Raw genomic sequence first — 22,011 nt, forward strand, 5'->3', positions numbered from 1 at the left:
AAAATCCAAGGAAAAACAGCTCGATTTCAGACAAAAGAGTAGTGTTACAAAAATATTGCGAAGTTTAGTATGGGAAGACTTGGTAGCTAGAAGATGAGCTGCTCTACTAAGTGGAATGTTCCAAGCTGTCAGTGGAGAGATGGCGTGGAATGACATTAGCAGGAAAGATCACAATATGAAGATATTGCTGGAATTCAAGAGGATAATTTGTGGAAAATATTTGTTTATAGGAAGAGCAGTTAGGGATTTGAACAATTTACGAAGGGAGATGTTCAATACATTTTCAAATTCTTTGCGATTATTTAAGAAAAGACTAGGAAAACAACAGATAGGGAATCTGCCATCTGGGCGACTATTCAAAATTCAGATCAGTGGTGACTGAACTGGGTGTTTGTGCTGCTTCTAAAAACAGATTTCGCGTCTATGAGCCCCCCATGGAAGCGTAGGTTGCCCATGGACGTCACTTTGGAAGACCTACACTACGCCTCACCGGAGGACAGATGCCATTACGGCATTATGATTTTGAAATTACAGAAGAACATCATCTAATAGAGACGCAGTTTTAGTGTCAAGATAATATCTTTGGAGAGAAATAATACAGACACAGATAGAGTAACAATTTTTATTATTACTCTTCCTCTTCTTCTACTTCTTCGATAGGTCACGTCTTGCACGTGTGCGAGGGCAGCCTAAATAATTAATGTTAAAGTGTCTGCATTCTTTAAAATGAGCTCTTAGCTACAGGAGTGTCGACCTAGGTCTAATCTCCTACTGGGACGTATCATGGTCTGGACGTCACTGTGACTAGCAGCTCACAAGCCTCTTAGGAAGGAGGAGCAGGATGACAGGCGTCTTCTCTAGTGCGGGGGAAGGAAATGAATTGAGAACTGGCTGCAAGGGAAACAGAAAACACTCGAGAGAAAATATCCATCACAGACGGAAGCGTCTGACAGGAGATAGCAGCAGACACTGTATCGTGCACACTCACTACCTTAACAGTGTATTCCCCAAACTCTTCACACCAGTCCTGAATGCGGTGGCTATTATTATTATTATTATTATTATTATTATTATTATTATTATTATTATTATTATTATTATTACGGGGATACCCGTGGAATGCAGAGGTGAAAGAAGGTGCGGGCTGGAATGGGTCTATCCACAATATGAAAATGAACTTAAAATTTTACTGAAGGTTATATTTTCAATAGATAACACGATTTAACAAATTTTCACTAGGTGAAATAACAATGAAAGATCAGGTACAAGGTATAATTTTACAAAAAAGAGCACGAAAGCACAAGTTTAGAGGTCTTTACAAGTTCTGGGCTTCGAGCCCCAATTTTTACAATCCTTGAGCTACTTGCCTAACTTTACCAAGGCATATTTTTGTTCAAAGGGCAGAAAACCCCTTCATTCAAGGAGCATTTGCTCCAAAAACCATATCAGGCCTCCTAGAGGCACTTTTACCACATATAAAAGAGCTGGCCCGCTCTCAATTTTTCACGCCTATTACCAGGCCATACCAGATTTAACACTTAATTGCCCTCAAGGCACAACTTACATCAAATGAAGAGGGGGTATCTCGAACCCAACCTACTGGGCCTTAGTAGAAAAATAATAGGTTAAGTAAATGGCCCAAAATACAAAATAAATGGAGGCGTGTACTTGCACTCCTAAATGAAACTTCTTAAAACCTAAGAGGCACAAGGCCGATGGAACAGAGGCTATTCCCAAAATATGGCGGTGATTCGTATACAGAAAAAATTTAACACATTAAGGACTAGAAGAAAATCGGTTACCAAAACGTAGTCACCTCAAATCAAAATGAAGGGGAGCTCGAGAGGGTAAAGCACTCTCTATCCCCGATTTACAGTTAAAGATATATGAATTTTTTACATAAATAAGAAATTTACATTTTTAGAGATATGTTACATGGTAAAAGTTTCGGACCTTCGCCGCGGGTTAAACTGCTGAGCAAAAAATAAAGATGTTAAGTGGCCATTACCTTACTGAAGAACTGCTGCCAGAAGAAAGAGGCGCTTCCCGCCTCCTGTTACACGTCCATACACTAATGTAAATGTTGATGATGTGGCCGAGATACAAGAAAATCAGCAGTTTTTATACCCTCGGGGAAGATTCGAGACCTTTCATGAATAATTAAGCCACACCCAAAGGCGTTTATTGGTTACAGTACACAGTTACACACATAATCGAAGAAGAAAGACACGATTGGTCAAAAATTAATTACAGAAATAATTGATTGGCTAACTTCAAAACTGGCGGATAGAAAAGATTAATATTGCCAACCCACAAATGAAAGAACGAAATTTAGTAATAAGAAAACTTATGAGTACAAAATATCTTCAAGAAAGTTCCCTCACTTCGCACCAGGATGCATGATCATAGTTTTTTAGTAGAGACATCTATGAGACAATGTCCAAACTTCTTGATAAATAGTAAACAAAAACACGACGAAATTAACACAGTGACATCTTCAGAGCAAAAGTTTAAGTAGATCCAGTTTTAACTTCACAGTTTCTCCTGTAGAGGAGTACTTTAAGGCGGAAAATTCAAATGTGCGGCGTAGAGGTGTACCAGCCGGTACAATTATTATTATTATTATTATTATGATTATTATTATTATTATTATTATTATTATTATTATTATTATTATTATTATTATTATTATTATTATTATTATTATTATTATCTTCTATATATTAAAAGAGTTTACTAAAACAGTTTTAGCAGATCCGTCCGTCCGTCCGTCCGTTCTACTGGACTGATTTACTTCATTTTTCTTTTATTCTCTCAGGAATTACCCGCCGGTGGATCATGAGACATGGCTAGTCTCTAAGTTCAGCTAACTTTGAGTAATCATAAAATAAAGTCTTTAATGACCTCTCCAATAATTACAGGCGAAGGCTCACCCTAACCCGCAATACATTCTGTATTAAGCAGGTTGCTAAGCGACTAACAGTTTCATTAACATTCTGGTATATGTGACACATGCAGCCATGTTTGATTACTACCTGTCAAGCCAGAGAGTATACACTTCCTCTGATCACGAAATAATGCTATTCCCAGCTACTTACTCTTTGATTCTGTAACCTTTCCCAACTTCAAAATATTCAAGAGATGGCAGACCGTTCCTAGTAAATTACATGCTGCTAAGAAAAAAAAAGTCTACGTACAAACAGACCCCATCATGCCATACGCCTTAGACATTATCTGGGAACACCTATCGAGGGATAACTTAGCTACACTAGAAAGAGTTAAGGCCCTGTATCTTAGAAATGTACTTTGCCTCGCAAGAGCTCTCCTTCGAGACTAACGGATGAGCTCACAAGGCAACCATTCTAACCGTACTATATAGAAGAATAACGATTTAAAATAACATTGACTTCTCTGAAACAATACCAACCTTTCCATCAAGTGGATATATGGATATATTTTTGCCAAACAGATGGCATGATGACGTCAGAATGGATTAATTCTGAATATGAATTGTGGCATACCATAACGGAAATCTCATTTAATATTCATAAAATCACAGAAATGGCAGGCAAAATAATATGACTGCGACAAGCAGATCAAGACAAGTTTTCTGACCTGTTTATAACGAACGCTGCGCAGCAGCACGGGTCTTCTACTTATTCCTATCCTTATTCTTCTTCTTCTCCTTCTTCTTCTTATTATTATTACAATTATACTTCAAAATACTTTCTAAATTATCACTAAACTTTAATTGAGGAACATGCATGGCCATGCCTCTACCGTGGCTCTATGAATCTGTATTCGAGGGAGAGAGAAGGGCAGGTCCCTAACGTCGGCTGTCCTGGGAACGGTTTTCCATGGTTTTCCATTCTACTGCACTAAGGGGAATGCCGGGACAGTTTATAGGCCACAGCAGCCAACCCCCTCACCTTCTCCGAGCATCTCCTTCACCATAACAAATCTCCTCGCTTGAGAGAGGGCATTACCCTCGAAGAGGCCCACCGCACCTCTTCGGGGTACGGAATAGAAACTTGTATATTCGGTTAATCTTATTCGCAGACCATTTTTAGTTGTTATGAACCTGTTCTATTTTTTATTTTTTTATTTATTTATTTATTTATTTATTTATTTTTATTTATTTATTTACTAGCATATATACGCGTGCTTCGCTACGGTATTCTATTTTGTACACGGATTTCGAAGTAAATAACTGTACAGGCAATGAATAAGATTCTTTTCTAATTTCTTGTCTCTTAGCGTTATGCAGAAACAGCAGGAGGAGGTTCCCATACGTAGTTTCCAATGTAAAGTGCGAGGTGCGGAGTTGTGATGATAACGGCAGGCTCACTTGCCTACTGTCATTCACACAATTATATTTTTCATTATAATGGGAAGCCCCATTTCCTACTGCGCGGTCACAATCAATTTGGGGAGTTTTCGTTAAAATGGCAGGCGTCCTTTCCTACTTCCGGACAGATTACACTTGAGAAGCTTTTATTATAATACCAGGCACCTTCCCTACTGCCACTCTACAGAGTTGTGCTGTTATCATTATAATGACAGGCCCCTTTTCTTAATGACAGACATACCGAGTTGGTGAGTTTCCATTATTATGACAGGGCCACTATGTCTAATGCCAGTCATATATTAGATAAGTAAATTTGCTTGTAATGACGGGCACACTTGCCTACTCACTTACACAATCGGTTAGGGGAGATTTGAAAAAAAAATGAATTCTTCCTTGAATTCTGCCAGTCGAAGCGAGAAGAGAAGTATAATAACAATGGTAGTGCCTCCTTACTAATGCTAGTTACAAAGGATTTTGGAGAAGTATCCCATTCCTACTGCTAGTCAAAGTCGATGTGGAGAGTAATGATTACAATAGCAGATACCATCCTGCAAAGAGTCACTATCGATGTAAAATATTAATTATAATAGCAAACACATCCTTTCTACATCGCTACAAATCAACTTCAACGAATTATTGAATTGAGTTATTCAATTGAATTATAAAGGCTAAGCACTTGAAGTGGAGTGTTCGACGTAGGACGGGCAAGGAGGCCCCTATTGTCAACACACAATCAGGTTCAACTTGCATCAGTATAACTCCACCTACTCATCAAGAATACTATTATAATGTGGCATCATCACAACACTGTTTTATGTACAATATGCACATAATTTTATTCGCATAGCCACTTACGGTGCTTTATAATTGACAATTCGTTGTTTTGAACAACAGTTTTAACATATGATTTTAATTGGACTTTATGCTTCATATCATGTTCACGTTGAACCATTTTAACATTGAAGATTGACAAGACGCTATCACGCTGCGTCACAGGATACAAAGACTCTACATTTACTTATTTTAATGTGTCCTCACCTTATTTTTAATGTTATGTATTTGTATTTGTGACTGAAGATGTCCTATAAGAGGACGAAACATGTTTCACGAGTGTAATTTAATGTAGTCTTTTTAATAAAGACAATTACAGTATTGTAAAGGTGGAATGATAAAATCTAAATTTTCACAAGTTTCGTAGGATTAAAACTACGAATTATACATTTACAAGGAGCAAAATATATGTACAATCGAAAAATGGAGACAAATCTAACATTTAAGGAATAGAGATACGACGAAACGTCATAGGACCAAGGTTTGAGATCACTCCAAATTGAACTCAGATTGTGCCATCCGTTTTGTGATACGACTCACCGTTTATCCGCGTTATATCTCGAAACGAAGGTCTGCACCGATTGCCTCAATATTCCGATATTTTTAGAGGGTAAATTTTTAAATAATTTAAGATCTTGGAAGCGTTCCGTCGATAACGGGCAAAGATATATAATTTTGCCAAATTTCGATTTTCTAGCTCGTCTGGCAGATTTTGCCTCAATCTTGGTTTGGAGGAGGGTGGGGGTTAAAAATGAGAACTTATAGGAAACTAAAGATAACAAATAGACAGACGATCATTATTACTCTTGAAACGGATAACTATGCGAAAATTTCGCCACAATAGTCACATATACAGATACATGGTCCTTACGATTTTATTTATATACAGTAGATAAAGAATCTGCTCTACGTACAACACCTTTTGGGGTATGTCTGTTGGACTTACGATGCAAAACAGACAGTTCATGATATCTCCCTTATAATCCTCCTATCGAAAAAATACACATGAGAAAAAAGTTTTAGAAATGGATTTCCATTCAGGTTAGTCGACTTCCAGTCAGGCAGGTCTTGTATATATTGTGGGAGAGTAAAATCACTGTTTCGGTTCCCTATAAACCCCAAGTCCATTCCAGGGAAATTAACATGGTATGGACCTAAACACTTTCCTTTGGACAGGTGGATCCTAAATATGAAGTTTGGTTGAAGTACCTCCAGTAGTTTTCAAGTTATAAGAAATACGCTTAACACGCACCTGCTCTCTAGTAAGTCCGATGGGGCTTGTACCGAAAAACGATCCGTTAATTATATCTCCCTTCTCGTCTCGAAATTATGCATACGAGGAAAAAAGGTTTAGACATTGATTTCCACTAAGGAGTGTAGATTTCCATTAAGTTTGGTTGCGTATATTTTGTTGGAGTGCAAAATCACGTTTTCGGTTTCGTATAAACCCTCAGTCAATCCAGGAATTTAGAAACAATATTGGGCCTAAAATCTACGAAAGGATTCTAAATATGTAGTTTGGTAGAAATATATCCGGTAGTTTTCAAGTTATAGACAACGGGCGAGTTGGCCGTGCGGTTAGGGACGCACGTCTGTGAGCTTACGTCCGGGAGATAGTGGGTTCGAAGCACACTGCCGGCAACCCTGAATAGGGGTTTCCGTGGTTTCACATTTTCACACCACGCAAATGCTGGGTCTGTACCTTAATTAAGGCCACTGCCGGTTCCTTCCAACTCCTAGCCCTTTCCTATCCCATCGTCGGCATAAGACCTATCTGTGTCGGTGCAACGTAAAGCCACTTGTAAAAAATAGTTATATACAAACAGACAAAAAATAAACAGACAGACAAACAAGCAAACAAACAAACAAATATCAAAACTAAAAATAAAAAAAAAGCAGAGGGTCATGATCACACCTGAAACGGATAACTGTACAGAAAGTTTCGCCAAAATAGTTCACGTACAGGCACACGGTCGTTACGATTTTATTTATATACTAGCAAATGTACCTGTGATTTGCTACGGTATTCTGCATTGTATACGGATATCCAAGTTAATTACTGTACATGCATAGTGTACATGAATAAGATTTATTAAATTGCATGTGTCTTAGCGTTATGCAAATACAACAGGGGGAGTTTCCCATACGTTGTTTCCTATGTAAAGTGCAAGTTGCAGAGTTGTGATGATAAATGCATGCTCACTTGCCTACTGCCATTCAAAATCGAGTAGGTAAGTTTTAATTATAATGGGAGACCCTATTATCTACTACGCACTCATAATCGATTTTGGGAGGTTTTGTTACATTGGCAGGCGCCCTTTTATAATTCCAGACAGATTAAAGTTGAGGAGTTTTTATTATAATAGCAGGCACCTTCCCTACTGCGAGTCAAAATTGAGTTGTGCTGATATAATTATAATGACAGGCTGCTTTTCTTAATGACAATTGTTGTAACCAAGGTTGAAGTTTACAAAACACAACTTTTATTGCTTCACTTTATGATATTTACACAAATAACTGAAATTTATTTTGAAGCAAAAAGGAATATTGAATCTTGAGAAAAGTCTGTCTTTATACAATATGTACAGGTTTACAGTCTTTATATACACTTCTATCTTGAAAAGATAGTCTTTGTGAATTGACACGTTGATAGTCGAAAACTATCTGGCACACTAACATAAATGTCTTTGAGAGTCCTTGTTTGTGGAAGTGCCTGAATTCCTAAAAAGCAAGTTCAATTGATTGAAGAAATTCCACCTAGCGAAACTAAGGGAGCTTGCATAACTTAGGGAATGAAAATGGCTTGTAAAAGAATTACGGAACATAGGCAGCGGAAACAGGTAAGGGAGCGGTGACCAGAGGTGAGACCTCGTACTGCCAGAAATTCAGTCCACCTGGTCGAAGCACATTTTCAAGAGGAGTAGCCTCCGTGCTCGACGTAGGGTGTATTCTGGAGCTGGACACCGGGGCAAGTGGGCAAGTGAGCAGGCAGGGAGCTCCTATTTATAGTACACTCGATGGTCAGGCACGCGCACTGAGGGCTGCGCGTCGAAGCTTGCAGAATGATACACAGGCGCGCGTGCAGCTGGCAGGCGGAGCGAGAAAGGGAGCGCCGGACATACAACACCCTCCCCTCCTAAATACGCCGGTACGGCGTGAAACGGCGGCGGCGCTGGCGGCGACTGCGATGCTGGGGCGGAGCTGCTGATGTTGCTGTTGTATTGTCCGGAGCTGGAACTGGGCGGAGTGGCGCTGTCTCGTCCTGAAAGGAACCCATTGTTATTAAATGATCTAAGGCTCGTTCAGCAATAGATTTAGTTGGTTTAGCAATAGCATCAATAGCTGGACAGGGGCGGTAGCGCAGACGTATCTGATCTTGATGGCGGCAGATACGTTTCTCCGTAGTCTGTATCTCGTATAGACGATGACCCAAAGATCTGCAGATGACTCCAGGTATCCAGAGTGGGTTGGATTTGAATGTCCTGGTGTAGACCTTGTCGTTGAGGGAGAACTTCGTTGGTGATGTCTTATGCTGGGCCGGAAGAGGCTGTAACAGAGAAAGTAAAGTTCTGTGAGGTCGTCCATGGAGCTTCTGTGCAGGAGTGATATTATCAGCGCCGGGTAGAGTTCTGTAGTTGTTTAAGAGTTGGAGCAAGGCTTGGTCTTTAGTTAAGCCTGAAGAGACAGCTTTCTTCATACTTCTTTTAAATGTTTGTACGAAGCGTTCAGCTTCACCATTAGATTGAGGGTGAAAAGGTGGTGCTAGGATATGACGAATGCCATTATGTGTACAAAAGTTCTGAAAAGCAGTAGCTGTAAATTGAGGTCCGTTGTCCGAAATGAGTACTTGCGGTAAACCTTCTGTAGTAAAAATTTTCTGGAGAGCACGAATGGTAGCTTCGGTTGTAGTAGTCGAATGCATATCCACGACATATGGAAAGTTTGACAGTGAATCGATGACTATTAACCACATGGAATTGAGGAAAGGACCTGCGAAATCGATGTGAACTCGTTCCCATGGAGTAGTAGCAGGAGGCCATGAAGCAAGATCAGAAGACGGGGCGTTCTGATTCGTTTGACATTGCTCACAATGACGTATTAGCTTTTCGATGGCGGCATCAATACCGGGCCAGTAGCAGTGTTGACGGGCGAGTTGCTTTGTTCTGGAGATACCCCAATGGCTTTGGTGTAATAATCCGAGAACTTGTTTCTGTAGGCTAAGTGGGATAACCACTCGGAAGATGGTGCCTGCTTCTAGTAATACAACTCCGGCACGAGTCGTGAGACGATGCTGCATACGATGATAAGGTGCCAGGTGGGCAGGAAGTGTGCTCTGAAGAGGCCAACCGTTGCGGATGTAAGTACGTACAGTAGCAAGTGTACTGTCCTTATCCGTAGCTTTAGCTATGCAGGTAGCATCAATAGGAAAACTGGATACAGTATCTTCAAGTTCTATGTCCAACTGAAGACATTCAGATTCTTGAGAATCGAAGGCAGTATCAGGACCAACGGGTAAGCGGGAGAGGGCATCAGCATTACAATGCTGGGATGTGGCTCGATATACAATCTGATAGGAATAATCAGAAAGGAACATGGACCATCTTTGAAGCTTTCTGAGGGAATTCTCTGGGATCTTATTACCAGGATGGAATAAGTGTACGAGAGGCTTATGATCGGTAATGATCAGGAAATGGTTGCCATAGAGATATTCATTGAAACGGCGAATACCAAAGATGATGGCTAAAGCTTCTTTCTCTATCTGTGAGTATCGACGTTGATGGTCATTAAGTGTTTTCGAAGCGAAGGCGATGGGGCGTTCTTGTCCATGACGATCCTTCTGGGAGAGAACGGCACCGACACCGTAGTCTGAAGCGTCAGTAGCTAGCGTGATGATCTTGTCGGGCTGAAAATGAGTGAGTTGTATAGCTTGAATTAAGGCGTTGTTGATTGTTTTCCATGCCTGTTGGCATTGCGGAGTCCACTGAAACTTAACACCTTTTTTACGTAGAGCGTTTAAGGGAGCTGCCACTGTAGCGAAGCGTGGAATGAACTTATTATAATAGTTCGCTTTGCCTATGAAGGACTGAAGCTGCTTGAGGTTCTGAGGTGCTGGCATGTTTACTATCGCTGAGACATTCTGTGTACTAGGACGAATTCCATTCTTATCAAGTATATGTCCTAGGTAGTGAACTTGAGGCTGAAAGAAGGTACATTTAGCGAGATTCGCTCGTAGTCCATTGTCTTTCAATTTCTGGAGAAGAAGGCGTAGATTGGTTAGATGTTCCTGATGATCTTTTCCAGTAACAATAATATCATCCAGGTAGTTAGCACAACCGGGAATGGAGGCGGTGAGTTGAGCCAAATAGCGCTGAAAAATAGCCGCTGAGGATGAAACACCAAATGGGAGCCGCTGGAGCTGGAGCAGTCCGAGAGGAGTGTTGAGTGTGAGAAATTTCTTAGATTCTTCGTCTAAAAGTAGCTGGAGATATGCTTCTTTAAGATCAACTCGAGAGAAGAATTGTCCACCAGAGAGACGACGGAATAAGTCTTCTGGACGTGGAATAGGAAAGATATCTGTGTCGAGTTGTGCGTTGACTGTAGATCGAAAATCGCCACAAAGTCGAACATTACCATCAGGTTTCTTGATTACCACGAGTGGAGTAGCCCATTGACTAGAAGTAACTGGTACAACAATTCCAGTTTGTATCCATCTTTCTAATTCTTTCGTGACCTGGTCTTGAAGTGCTAGGGGTACTGGACGAGCTTTGAGGAAGCGAGGCTTAGCTCCGGATTTCAGCTGTATGTGAGCTGTATAGTCTTTGGCTGTTCCGAGCTGAGAGTCGAAGACTTCAGGAAACTGCGCTAGGAGAGCGGTAACGTCAGAAGTAGGATGCAATGTAGATACGACGTTAATGTTGTCATGTATCTGGAAACCAAATAAGTTAAATAGATCCATGCCCATAATGTTTGATGCAGTGTAGTTGTTAACTACGAGAAGAGGAATGGCTTTCTGAATTCCTTTATAACTAGCCTGAAGCTTGATTTGACCTTTGATGTCAATTTTCTTCTTGTTAAATGTCACGAGCTGGATGTCAGCTGGAGAGCATGAAGGTGAACCTAAGTTGTGGTAGGTAGTCAGGTTAATAATAGAGACAGGTGATCCAGTGTCTAATTGAAAATCGACAGATCGATCAGAGAATGAGAGAGGAATGATGATTTTGTGAGAATCCGTTGTGGGAAGAATAAGATTGATTTGATCAACTTCCATGTCTTGGCGGGGCTGTATATGCTTCCGGCGTGCTGCAGTAGTCTTAGCAGGGCGAAGTGAACTTTGACAGACAGTCTTAATGTGTCCAAGTTTATTACATCGTTCACAAGTAGCTTTGAAAAAACGACAGTCACGACGTTCATGATGCTTGAAACAACCTCGGCAGGAAGGCAGGAGTTTCGAGGTGCTTTTAGAATTGTGCTTCCGTGTAGCATTACGAGAGGGAACCTGGCGAGAATGCTTGGTGGAGAGCGCCTTATCCATACGGTTCACTGTAGCATAGGACTTGCGGGCCTGAGGCGAGACTTGTGCAACTTCGTGTGGAGAAGCTATGGCTGCGGCAGTCTTGGTAGTAAGCTCATAAACCGTAGCAATACGCTGGACGTCTTCTAAAGAAGGGTTACTCTGCTTGACAGCGTCAAAACGTATCTTGTCTTCAGGAGTATGTAAAATTATCATGTCCCGAATGAGAGAATCAGTGTAGGATGAACCACAACCGTCCTTGGAGCAGATGAACTGGCAGGGTTTAGCTAGACCACGCAATTCAGTTATCCATTCAGTATGTGTCTGATGGGGTTGCTTTCTGCACTGAAAAATTTATAGCGAGCAGCCACTATGTGAGGAGCTTTGGCATAGTGTTCCGTGAGACGGGCCAAGAGCTGCGTGAAGGGTACCTCAGATAAGTGTTCTTCCGGACTTAATTTACGTAGTAATCCACACGTAGCATTGCCAACCGAACTAAGAAATAGTGCGCGGCGGCGTTGATCATCAGTGACAGAATGGCAGATGAAATGCTGTTGTAAACGGGCTAAATAAACTGACCATTCTTCCTTAGCTGGATCAAAAGCAGAGAACGGAGGAATAGCTGATGGCTGTGTAGAGACAGAAATAGCTTGAATAGCCTGAAGTAATGCTGCCTGTTGTTGTTGCATAAACTGTTGTTGTTGCTGCTGTAAGGCTTGGAAGACCGTAGCTAGTTGTTCCGCAGTAGCCATTGCGAGATGCGTGCAAGAAAGAGTGAGGTAAGCTGTGTGTCAGAACTGGTTGGAGTGTCGTTGTTGTTTAGCACGTCGCCGTAGAGTTGACAACTGGGCCTGTTGAATTGTAGTGTCGTGTTTACCTCGTTGCTATAGAGTTGGCGATTGGGGCTGATGACGTGTAGTTTGCTGCTTTTACCTCGTCGCGATAGAGTTGGCAACTGGGGTCGAAGAATTGTAGGTTGGTGCTGTTTTTTACCTCGTCGCCATAGAGTTGTGTTGTAACCAAGGTTGAAGTTTACAAAACACAACTTTTATTGCTTCACTTTATGATATTTACACAAATAACTGAAATTTATTTTGAAGCAAAAAGGAATATTGAATCTTGAGAAAAGTCTGTCTTTATACAATATGTACAGGTTTACAGTCTTTATATACACTTCTATCTTGAAAAGATAGTCTTTGTGAATTGACACGTTGATAGTCGAAAACTATCTGGCACACTAACATAAATGTCTTTGAGAGTCCTTGTTTGTGGAAGTGCCTGAATTCCTAAAAAGCAAGTTCAATTGATTGAAGAAATTCCACCTAGCGAAACTAAGGGAGCTTGCATAACTTAGGGAATGAAAATGGCTTGTAAAAGAATTACGGAACATAGGCAGCGGAAACAGGTAAGGGAGCGGTGACCAGAGGTGAGACCTCGTACTGCCAGAAATTCAGTCCACCTGGTCGAAGCACATTTTCAAGAGGAGTAGCCTCCGTGCTCGACGTAGGGTGTATTCTGGAGCTGGACACCGGGGCAAGTGGGCAAGTGAGCAGGCAGGGAGCTCCTATTTATAGTACACTCGATGGTCAGGCACGCGCACTGAGGGCTGCGCGTCGAAGCTTGCAGAATGATACACAGGCGCGCGTGCAGCTGGCAGGCGGAGCGAGAAAGGGAGCGCCGGACATACAACAACAATCACCGAGCTCGATAGCTGCAGTAGCTTAAGTGCGGCCAGTATCCAGTAATCGGAAGATTGTGGGTTCGAGCCCCACTGTCGGCAGTCCTGAAGATGGTTTTCCGTGGTTTCCCATTTTCACACCAGGCAAATGCTGGGGCTGTACCTTATTCAAGGCCACGGCCGCTTCCTTCCAATTCCTAGGCCTTTCCTATCCCATCGTCGCCGTAAGACATATCTGTGTCGGTGCGACGTAAAGCAAATAGCAAAAAAAAAAAAAAAATTAATGACAATCACAGTGAGTTGGTGAGTTTCTAATAATTAATAATAGTAAGGCCACTATGCCTAATGCCAGTCACATTTAAGATGGGTAATTTTTTTATAATGGCGGGCACACTTGCCTACTTCCAAACACAATATGGTTTAGGGGAGTTTTGACTTCTTCCAGTCAAAACAAGAAGGGAATTAATCATTACATTGGAAGTTCCTCCTTACTAATTCCGGTTACACAGGAGTTGAGAAGGGTCTCATTCCTACTGCCAGTCAAAGTCGATGTGGAGATGTGTCCTGCTGAGGGCCACTATCGATTTTTAAAATATTAATTATAATGGCAGACACACACTTTCTACATCGCTACAAATAAACTTCAATGAATATATATAGATCGATTGCATGTTTACAATATTGCAAACCTTAATTTACAGATTAGCTGCTGCTAAACGATACATGATGTCGACAAACGGACTGTACCAGATAAGACGCCTCATTTAGCCGCCTCAATTGTTGATCTTAAGGTATTTTCTCTTGCCTCATATATTCATGGGTGAAATTGAGTTGTAACGTTGAATAGAGTGAAATTTGAGTAAGGTTTATTTATAGTGCATTACTTTGGGTACTAATGTGACAGCTACAAACATAGAATTTGGCTCACGTATGGATACTGGGTGGTCCTATGTTCGTGTAGAATTAGATGATTCTATATTTCGTATAAGTCATTCGAACTACGAATTATATGTGTACAAAAAGCAAAATGTTGGTATATTCGAGAGATAGAGACCAATCTAACATATAAGGAATAGAGACGACGAAACGTCATAGGACCAAAGTTGTAGATCACTCCAAGCTGAACTGAGACTGTGCCATCCATTTTGTGATACGACTTACCGTTTAGCCGCGAAATACCTCGAAACGAAGATCTGCGCCGACTTTAAAATTGCATCCATATTCAGATATTGGAAGCTTTCCGTCGATTACAGGCTAAGACATATACTTTTACCAAATTTCAATTTTCTAGCTCGTCTGCAAGATTGTACCACAATCTAGTTTTTTAGGCTGGGGGAAGGGGGTAAAATGATGACTTTCAGGAAACTAAAGCTAAGAAATATGCAGATGGTCGTTATTACACCTGAAACGGACAACCGTACGAAAATTCCGCCAAAATAGTCAATGTACAGACACGCGGTCGTTACGATTTTATTTATATAGATAAGGAACCTGCTCTATGTACAGCACCTTTTGGGCTGTGTCCGCTGGACTTAGCCTGCAAAACCGACCGGTCATGATATCTCCCTTAGTAATCCTCCTGTCGAAAAATTGCACACGAGAATACAGTTTTAGAAATGGATTTTCATCAAGGTTGGTCTATTTCCTATCAGGTTGGTCATGTACAGGTATATACTGTGGGGGAGTAAAATAACTATTCCGGTTCACTATAAATCCCCAGTCCATTCCAGGAATTTGAAATGTTAAAGACCTAACAACCTACCTTTCGACAGTTGGATCCTATATATGAAGTTTGACTTAAATATCCCCAGTAGTTTTCAAGCTATAAGAAATACGCTTTACACGCACCCGCTCTTCAGTTAAGTCCGGTGGGATGTGTACCTGAAAACGGTCCGTTAATGTTGTCTCACTTACGAGGGAAGTACCCCAGCTCGAACGGTTAAAACCGACTGGAAGTGCACGTAACATACGAAGATACGTCTGTTCCACTACCCATCAAAAGCATTTATCTGTAAAACCCCGCATTAGTGTATAATCAATGTTTGAAGTTACGACGTACAAAGATAGCAGGAACACAATTCGAGCGGAAACTACCGTCAACAGGCACTTGGGACCATTATAGCTACAAGAAACAGATGTGGTGCAGAATCATCTGGCAAAAGATTGAACACGTGTTTACAACAAGAACTCTTAACACATGCAGTACCGTGTTGACATAGTCATCTTTCCCACAATAGAAGATACCGTATTGTTCATTATTCGACGTCGAAGTGTAAATGTGGAGATTGAATGAAGTGATTAAAACACAGCGAAATGGAACGAGGGCAATATGTAGACATACTACATTATTTATTCATTATCTAAAATGTTCCCGCATTGCAATAGTCCAAACTCAATTGCCACGGTGATCACATTATCAAACGAAGCAACAGGAACATCCACATCATAACCTGCTCTTTTACATAGGTCTGTATCTCGGTGCAGATAGTTGGTTGTAGATGACGGAGTGAAGACGGATGATGAAGTACCGATCATGTAACGTGGCCCGCGTGGTATCTATTTGCAAACGTACAAAGTCAACAAGACATCTCACAATGAGCTTGTATTGCCTAAAAATATACATCCAGAGGTTGACAGTATGTGGTTGTCTGTGGTGGCAATATATTTAATGTAATATCTTTACTTGGAAAACATTCTTCAATGACGCTGTAGTCTTTGTGTCCTGCCGATGACCTTCGATGTTAGGACCCTTTAAACAACAAGCATCATCATCATCATCATCAGCGTCCTTGAAGGCCCTGACAAAATGCAACGACTCTTTGAAATTGTCCAGAGAAACTGCTCTAGCGGCCTCCAGAGCCCACGCTGAATGTGCCAGTAATGGACCACTGATCCATTATCTCTAGCTCTGTCAAATTGTGCTTTTACAGGCTCTTTTAAAGCCTTCAGTTTTAATGTTTTGTTTCCCTTGAGCAGACCTGGGTCTTGCCTTTTGCGCGTCACATAATCTAAAATTACCTTGCAGTTTGATTTCGACCCAATGCAGCTATAACGCTTCATTATTTTCTGATAAGAACTGTAACCGTGATTATAATAAATGTTATCCAATGTTCGGTCATCAATACTCCATATCACACTTGTTCGTACACGTTTTTGGAGTGAAGGAGCGAAATCACTGTCACATGTAGTTCCTTCCGTTACTGCATTGTCGGTACGGTTGGAACCCTCATACTCATGTAGTGTCTCTTCTACGCCGTACGCCTCACAGTCACCATTACTCTCCAATGTGTCGGTATGTAGTTCTGTTACAGATCCATTGTATTTCAGCGTTATGATATCATATAACATGCATGCAAATGGCCCATCCCCCATTCCACTTACGTCTTTACTATCCAGTATAGAGCGTCGGCGTACCTTTTCGCGCAGCAACTTCACAACATTCACAGGGTTGATTGGCTTCCACCTGCTCGTGCCGGACGCTTGTGTGTGCCCTATACTACGATATACTGCAACTGACTAACAGGGATTGCATGTACAGCTCCAATGCAGTGCGGTCTGTGCGCTGACTTTCAGATGGCGCTGGCGACCTAACACGTAGGTTTACAGATGAATGGCCTTGATAGCTGTTGACATACTGTAAGTACAGCTGTATACTTTAAGCCCAGTTTCTGTCGGTTTTAGCCGTTCGAGCCGGGGTACTTCCCTCGTTAGTAATATTCGTATCGAAATAATTCACATGAGAAAAAAAGGTTTAGAAAATTATTTCCATTAAGGCAGGTCGATTTCCATTTTGGTTCTGTATATTTTGTGGGGGAGCAAAATCACGGTTTCGGTTTTGAATAGATCCCTAGTCAATTCAGGGATTTAGAAACAATTTTGGCCCTAAAATCTACCCAAGGACAGGTGGATTCTATATATGAAGTTTGGTAGAAATATATCCGTTAGTTTTCAAGTTATAGACAAACAGACAAACAAGCAGGGAAACAGACACCAAAGCTAAAAAATATGCAGATGGTCATTATTACACCTTAAACGGATAATTGATCGCAAATTACGCCAAAATAGTCAATGTTCAGACACACGGTCGGTCCGATTTATTTATTTATTTATTTATTTATTTATTTATTTATTTATTTATTTATTTATTTATTTATTTATTTATTTATTTATTTATTTATTTATTTACCCGTAATTATTTATTTATTTATTAGTGGTGTGCCCGTCGTTGAGGGGAAGAGATTTTATAAGACTGCGACAGTAATGCCACGCAGGGGAGGCGCGTGGCAGCGGAAGAGACAGAGAAGACCTCAACTAACCACAATAGTCAGCGTAATGTTATTGTTGATACGGTTTAGGTTCTTAGGACATTGTTGGCCATCACAGTTAGGACGAGCGTTGGGTTGTGATTCGATGATTACACTTTCAAGTCCCTGTGACCGCAAGTTTGGACAACAATCAATACAGGATGTGCCCACCACGAGCTGCAGTACATTGATGAATTCGTCGAGGCATGGAGTGAATAAGGCCCTGGATCGCTTCCTGAGGAATTGTGGCCTATGCTTGCTGCACTGCACGGGTCAGTTGTTCCAGAGTTGTGGGTGGCTGAGGACGGTTGGCCAGTTGTCGACCCATCATGTCCCACAAATGCTCAATAGGACTGAGGTCCGGGGATTTGGCGGGCCATTCTACAGTTATGATGTCGTGGAGAGCTCCTCTGGAGATGCGTGCGGTGTGAACCCGGGCATTGTCATGCTGAAACATCCCATTAACAATGTTCGCCAGCATAGGGACAACAACTGGATTGAGTACCCTATCAACGTACTGTCGAGCAGTCATAGTGTCCTCAACAAGCACTAATTGTGATTTCACATTAAAGTCAATAGCTCCCCAGACCATAATGCTTGGTGTTGGTCCTGTGTGCCTCTCGACAATAAGATCTGGGCGGCCCCCTCCCCGGTACGTCGGCGATCACTGCAGGCAAGACAGAAGCACGATTCACCACTAAAGACGACCCTATGCCATTCGTCGATCCACGTCGATCTTTCTCGACACCAGGCCAGCCTTACACGTCGCTGTTGTGGGGTCAATGGAACACCTTCTGCAGGGACACGGGCTCGTAAGCCAGCTGCACGCAGGCGATTACCAACTGTTTGTTGTGTAAGGTGGGGTGCCACAGGTGCTCGAATTTGCGCTGTTGTTGCATGGGGTTCCATCTGGTCCATCCGAATGATGCGGTGATCCCCTCTCACAGTTGTCTGTCGCGCTGGGCCTGTGCCAGGTCTACGAGTGTGGGTACCTTCATTTGACCACTGCTGCTATTCACGTTGTACCGTAGATGCCTGTCGGCCAACACGTGCAGCGAGAGCCCTTGGCGATAATCCAGCCCCACACAGCCCAATTATCCGAGCCCTCTCAAACGGCGACAGTTGTTGATAGCGTGCTCTTCTCTGTCGTAGAGGCATGTTTGACGGGGAACACTTCACTGCACAGACTGCAAGTCAACTACGCTACACCAGAGTCCGTATACTGGAGTTGATTCCTCCGCGACCAATCACGTGGGGAAACCTGTAGCAACAATTCAATGGGTCTGAAACTTTGATCGTTTACATACCTACATGGCGTCGTTCCATATCTTGAAAATCAACACAAACGACCAATGCCTTCATAGTGTTGCAATTTACATGTTCTTAAGTGTACGTCCAAACAGGACCAACGTGCTGTTATTCCGCTCTTGGCTGCTGATAGACAAACACCGGTGGACATCCATCGGAGAATTACAACTGTGCATGGAGTAGCATATCTGCCGAAAACCACTGTTGTGGAACGGTGCATTAAGTTCCGTGTGGGTCGCGTTTCGACACAAGATGCCGCAGGAGCTGGGAGGTCAGCCTGATCCAGCCTACTCAAGTGGGAGACACTCGAGCACCAGCGCTATAGTCCTGATTTCTCCCCATGTGATTATCACTTCTTCGGTCCCCCTCACAAATTCCTTGAATGGTTGATGCTTCCTGTCGGTCGAGGATGTGAGCAGGTGGTTACGGACTTCTTCACGCAGCAGGACGCGGTGTTTTACCTCACAGAGATCTTCAAACTGTTGCGTCACTGGGATGAGTGCCTCGATGCTCACGGCAATTTTGCCTGATTTTCATCCAGATTCAGAACTGTTCGGCCGTCGAACGGAAACTTTGTGATCGCCCCTTATCATTATTCTCGGTAATCTACGTTGGATGTTCTTTCACATGGTGCTAAATTACGAAGTTACAATTACATGAGAGAAGGCGTCTTTCTCTAGGATGCCCACCATTCCCCAACCAGGCTACTGAATGAAAGCTATAAACTTAAAAACGAGGCTAGGCGGTTTACGGCTACAAAAATTTGCCCATTTGAAAAACAGTTCTCTAGTGCATCAATTTCGAACTTTTCTAGCGATTATCTCTAATTGCTTGCTAGGCACTGGGAAGCAAAATTAACAGGGAACTGGATACATTGAAAAGCCGGCCCCGCGGTGTAGGGGTAGCGTGCCTGCCTCTTACCCGGAGGCCACGGGTTTGATTCCCGGCTAGGTCAGGGACTTTTACCTGCCTCTAAGGGCTGGTTCGAGATCCACTCAGCCTACGTGATTATAATTGAGGAGCTATCTGACGGTGCGATGGCGGCCGTTTGGAAATCAAAGACTAACGGCGGAGAGGATTCTTCGTTCTGACCACACGACACCTTGTAATCTGCAGGCCTTCGGGCTGAGCAGCGGTCGCTTGGTAGGCCATGGCCCTTCGGGGCTACTGCGCCATGGTGTTTGGTTTGATTTGGTTTGGATACATTGAAATTTGAAAGGTTAGCGTGATGGTATACTTGGAATTCTTTGTATGAAAATGGTTTCATTCCTAGCAGTCTGTGTAAAAAAATTGTGGCCTCAATGACGTTCGGTTGCAAAGACTTCACCTTAGCCATGTTCCGCAGCAAAGTGTTGGTGGATTTAGGTTTCTCGGAAGTATTACTGGAACACCGGCTTTAGGTATAGTTTATGAAGCAATATCACAAACCATCGGAATGAAACATCTTTACATTTGTAGGCCGCCCCCTAGTGGACTTAGCTGAATACTGAAGCGAAAAGAGATGATCTTTGCCGAGCGGGAAAAAAGGTGGCAGAAAAACAATGATGGAATGAGCTGTTTCTGTATATTTGTGTGTAACGATAACTATGATGTAAAATTAAAATTTAGCTAAGGTGGAATTAGTGTGCTGTGTACTTCAAAACACGTTCATTTATTTCCATATATAAAACACCCGCGCAAAATTTCATCCCTCCATCCCAATCTGAAGTGTGAAATGACAATTATTGATATTGCTGATAACGGTACGTACCACGAATTCGATCCCTTAATCAAAGAAAATCGGAATGAACCATCATATTGTTCCCCATATTGCGAGGCTCGTACGTGAGCATTCCTCTTCCTGTTAGTGGCTTGCCCTCAATTAATCGCATGCTTGCTACCTACTGCCCTTTGCAATTCTATATTCAAACATCAATCACTACTGATCTGCTTTTAGGGCAGTCGCCCAGGTGACAATTTCCCTAACTGCTGTTTTCCTAGCCTTTTCTAATGATTGCAAAGGAATTGTAAACTTATCGAAAATCTCCCATGGTAAGTTACTCCAATCCTAACCCCCTTCCTATAAACGAATATTTTCCCCAATTTGTCCCCTTGCATTCCAACTTTATCTTCATATTGTGATATTTCCTACTTTTAAAGACACCACTCAAACTTATTCTACTACTGATGTTATACCCCGCCATATCTCCACTGACAGCTCGGAACATACCACTTAGTCGAACAGCTGGTTTCCTTTCTCCCAAGTCTTCCCTTCCCTAAAATTTGCAACATTTTTGTAACGCTACTCTTTTGTCGGAAATCGCCCAGAACAAATCGAGCTGCTTTTCTTTGATTTTTTCCAGTTCTTGAATCAAGTAATCCTGGTGAGGGTCCCATACACTGGAACCATACTCTAGTTGGGGTCTTACCAGAGCCTTATATGCCCTCTCTTTTACATCCTTACTACAACCCATAAATACAATCATGACCACGTGCAGAGATCTGTACCCTTTATTTACAATCATATTCATGTGATTACCCAATGAAGATCTTTCCTTATATAAACACCAAGGTACATACAATGATCCCCAAAGGGAATTTTCACCCCCTCAACGCAGTAATTAAAACTGAGAGGACTTTTTCCTATTTGTGAAAATCACAACCTGACTTTTTTGTTCTTTTGCATTATTGTTGATCTTGTTTTGATCTCTTTCCAATGGTATAAAAGAAATATTCAAGAAATACTGTCAGATGTACAAAATGAATTACCTTTTCTAATTAGCTTATAGCGAACACTTCTTTTTACAAGTTGCTTTACGTGGCACCGACACATAGGTCATATGGCGACTATTCTAGAAGGAAGGGCTAGGAGTGAGAAGTAAGACTCCTTGGCCTTAATTAAGGTACGGCCCTAGCTAGCATTTGCCTGGTGTGAAAATTGGGAAACCACGGGAAATAATATTCCGGGATGCCGAGAGTGGGGTTCGAACCCACTATCTCCCGAACGCAATCTCAAAGCTGCATGCAACATTGAAAAGAAATGACTTCAAAT

General features: G+C 41.9%; 1 protein-coding gene across 1 annotated transcript in view; it reads right to left on the reverse strand.

The window, feature by feature from the left end:
- The window catches only part of LOC136872284 (neuropilin-1-like), a 534,693-nt gene that overhangs the window by 168,303 nt on the left and 344,379 nt on the right, over positions 1-22,011 (reverse strand). The window lies entirely within an intron of this gene.

This window comes from Anabrus simplex, chromosome 4, assembly GCF_040414725.1.
Source record: "Anabrus simplex isolate iqAnaSimp1 chromosome 4, ASM4041472v1, whole genome shotgun sequence".
Lineage (NCBI taxonomy): Eukaryota > Metazoa > Arthropoda > Insecta > Orthoptera > Tettigoniidae > Anabrus > Anabrus simplex.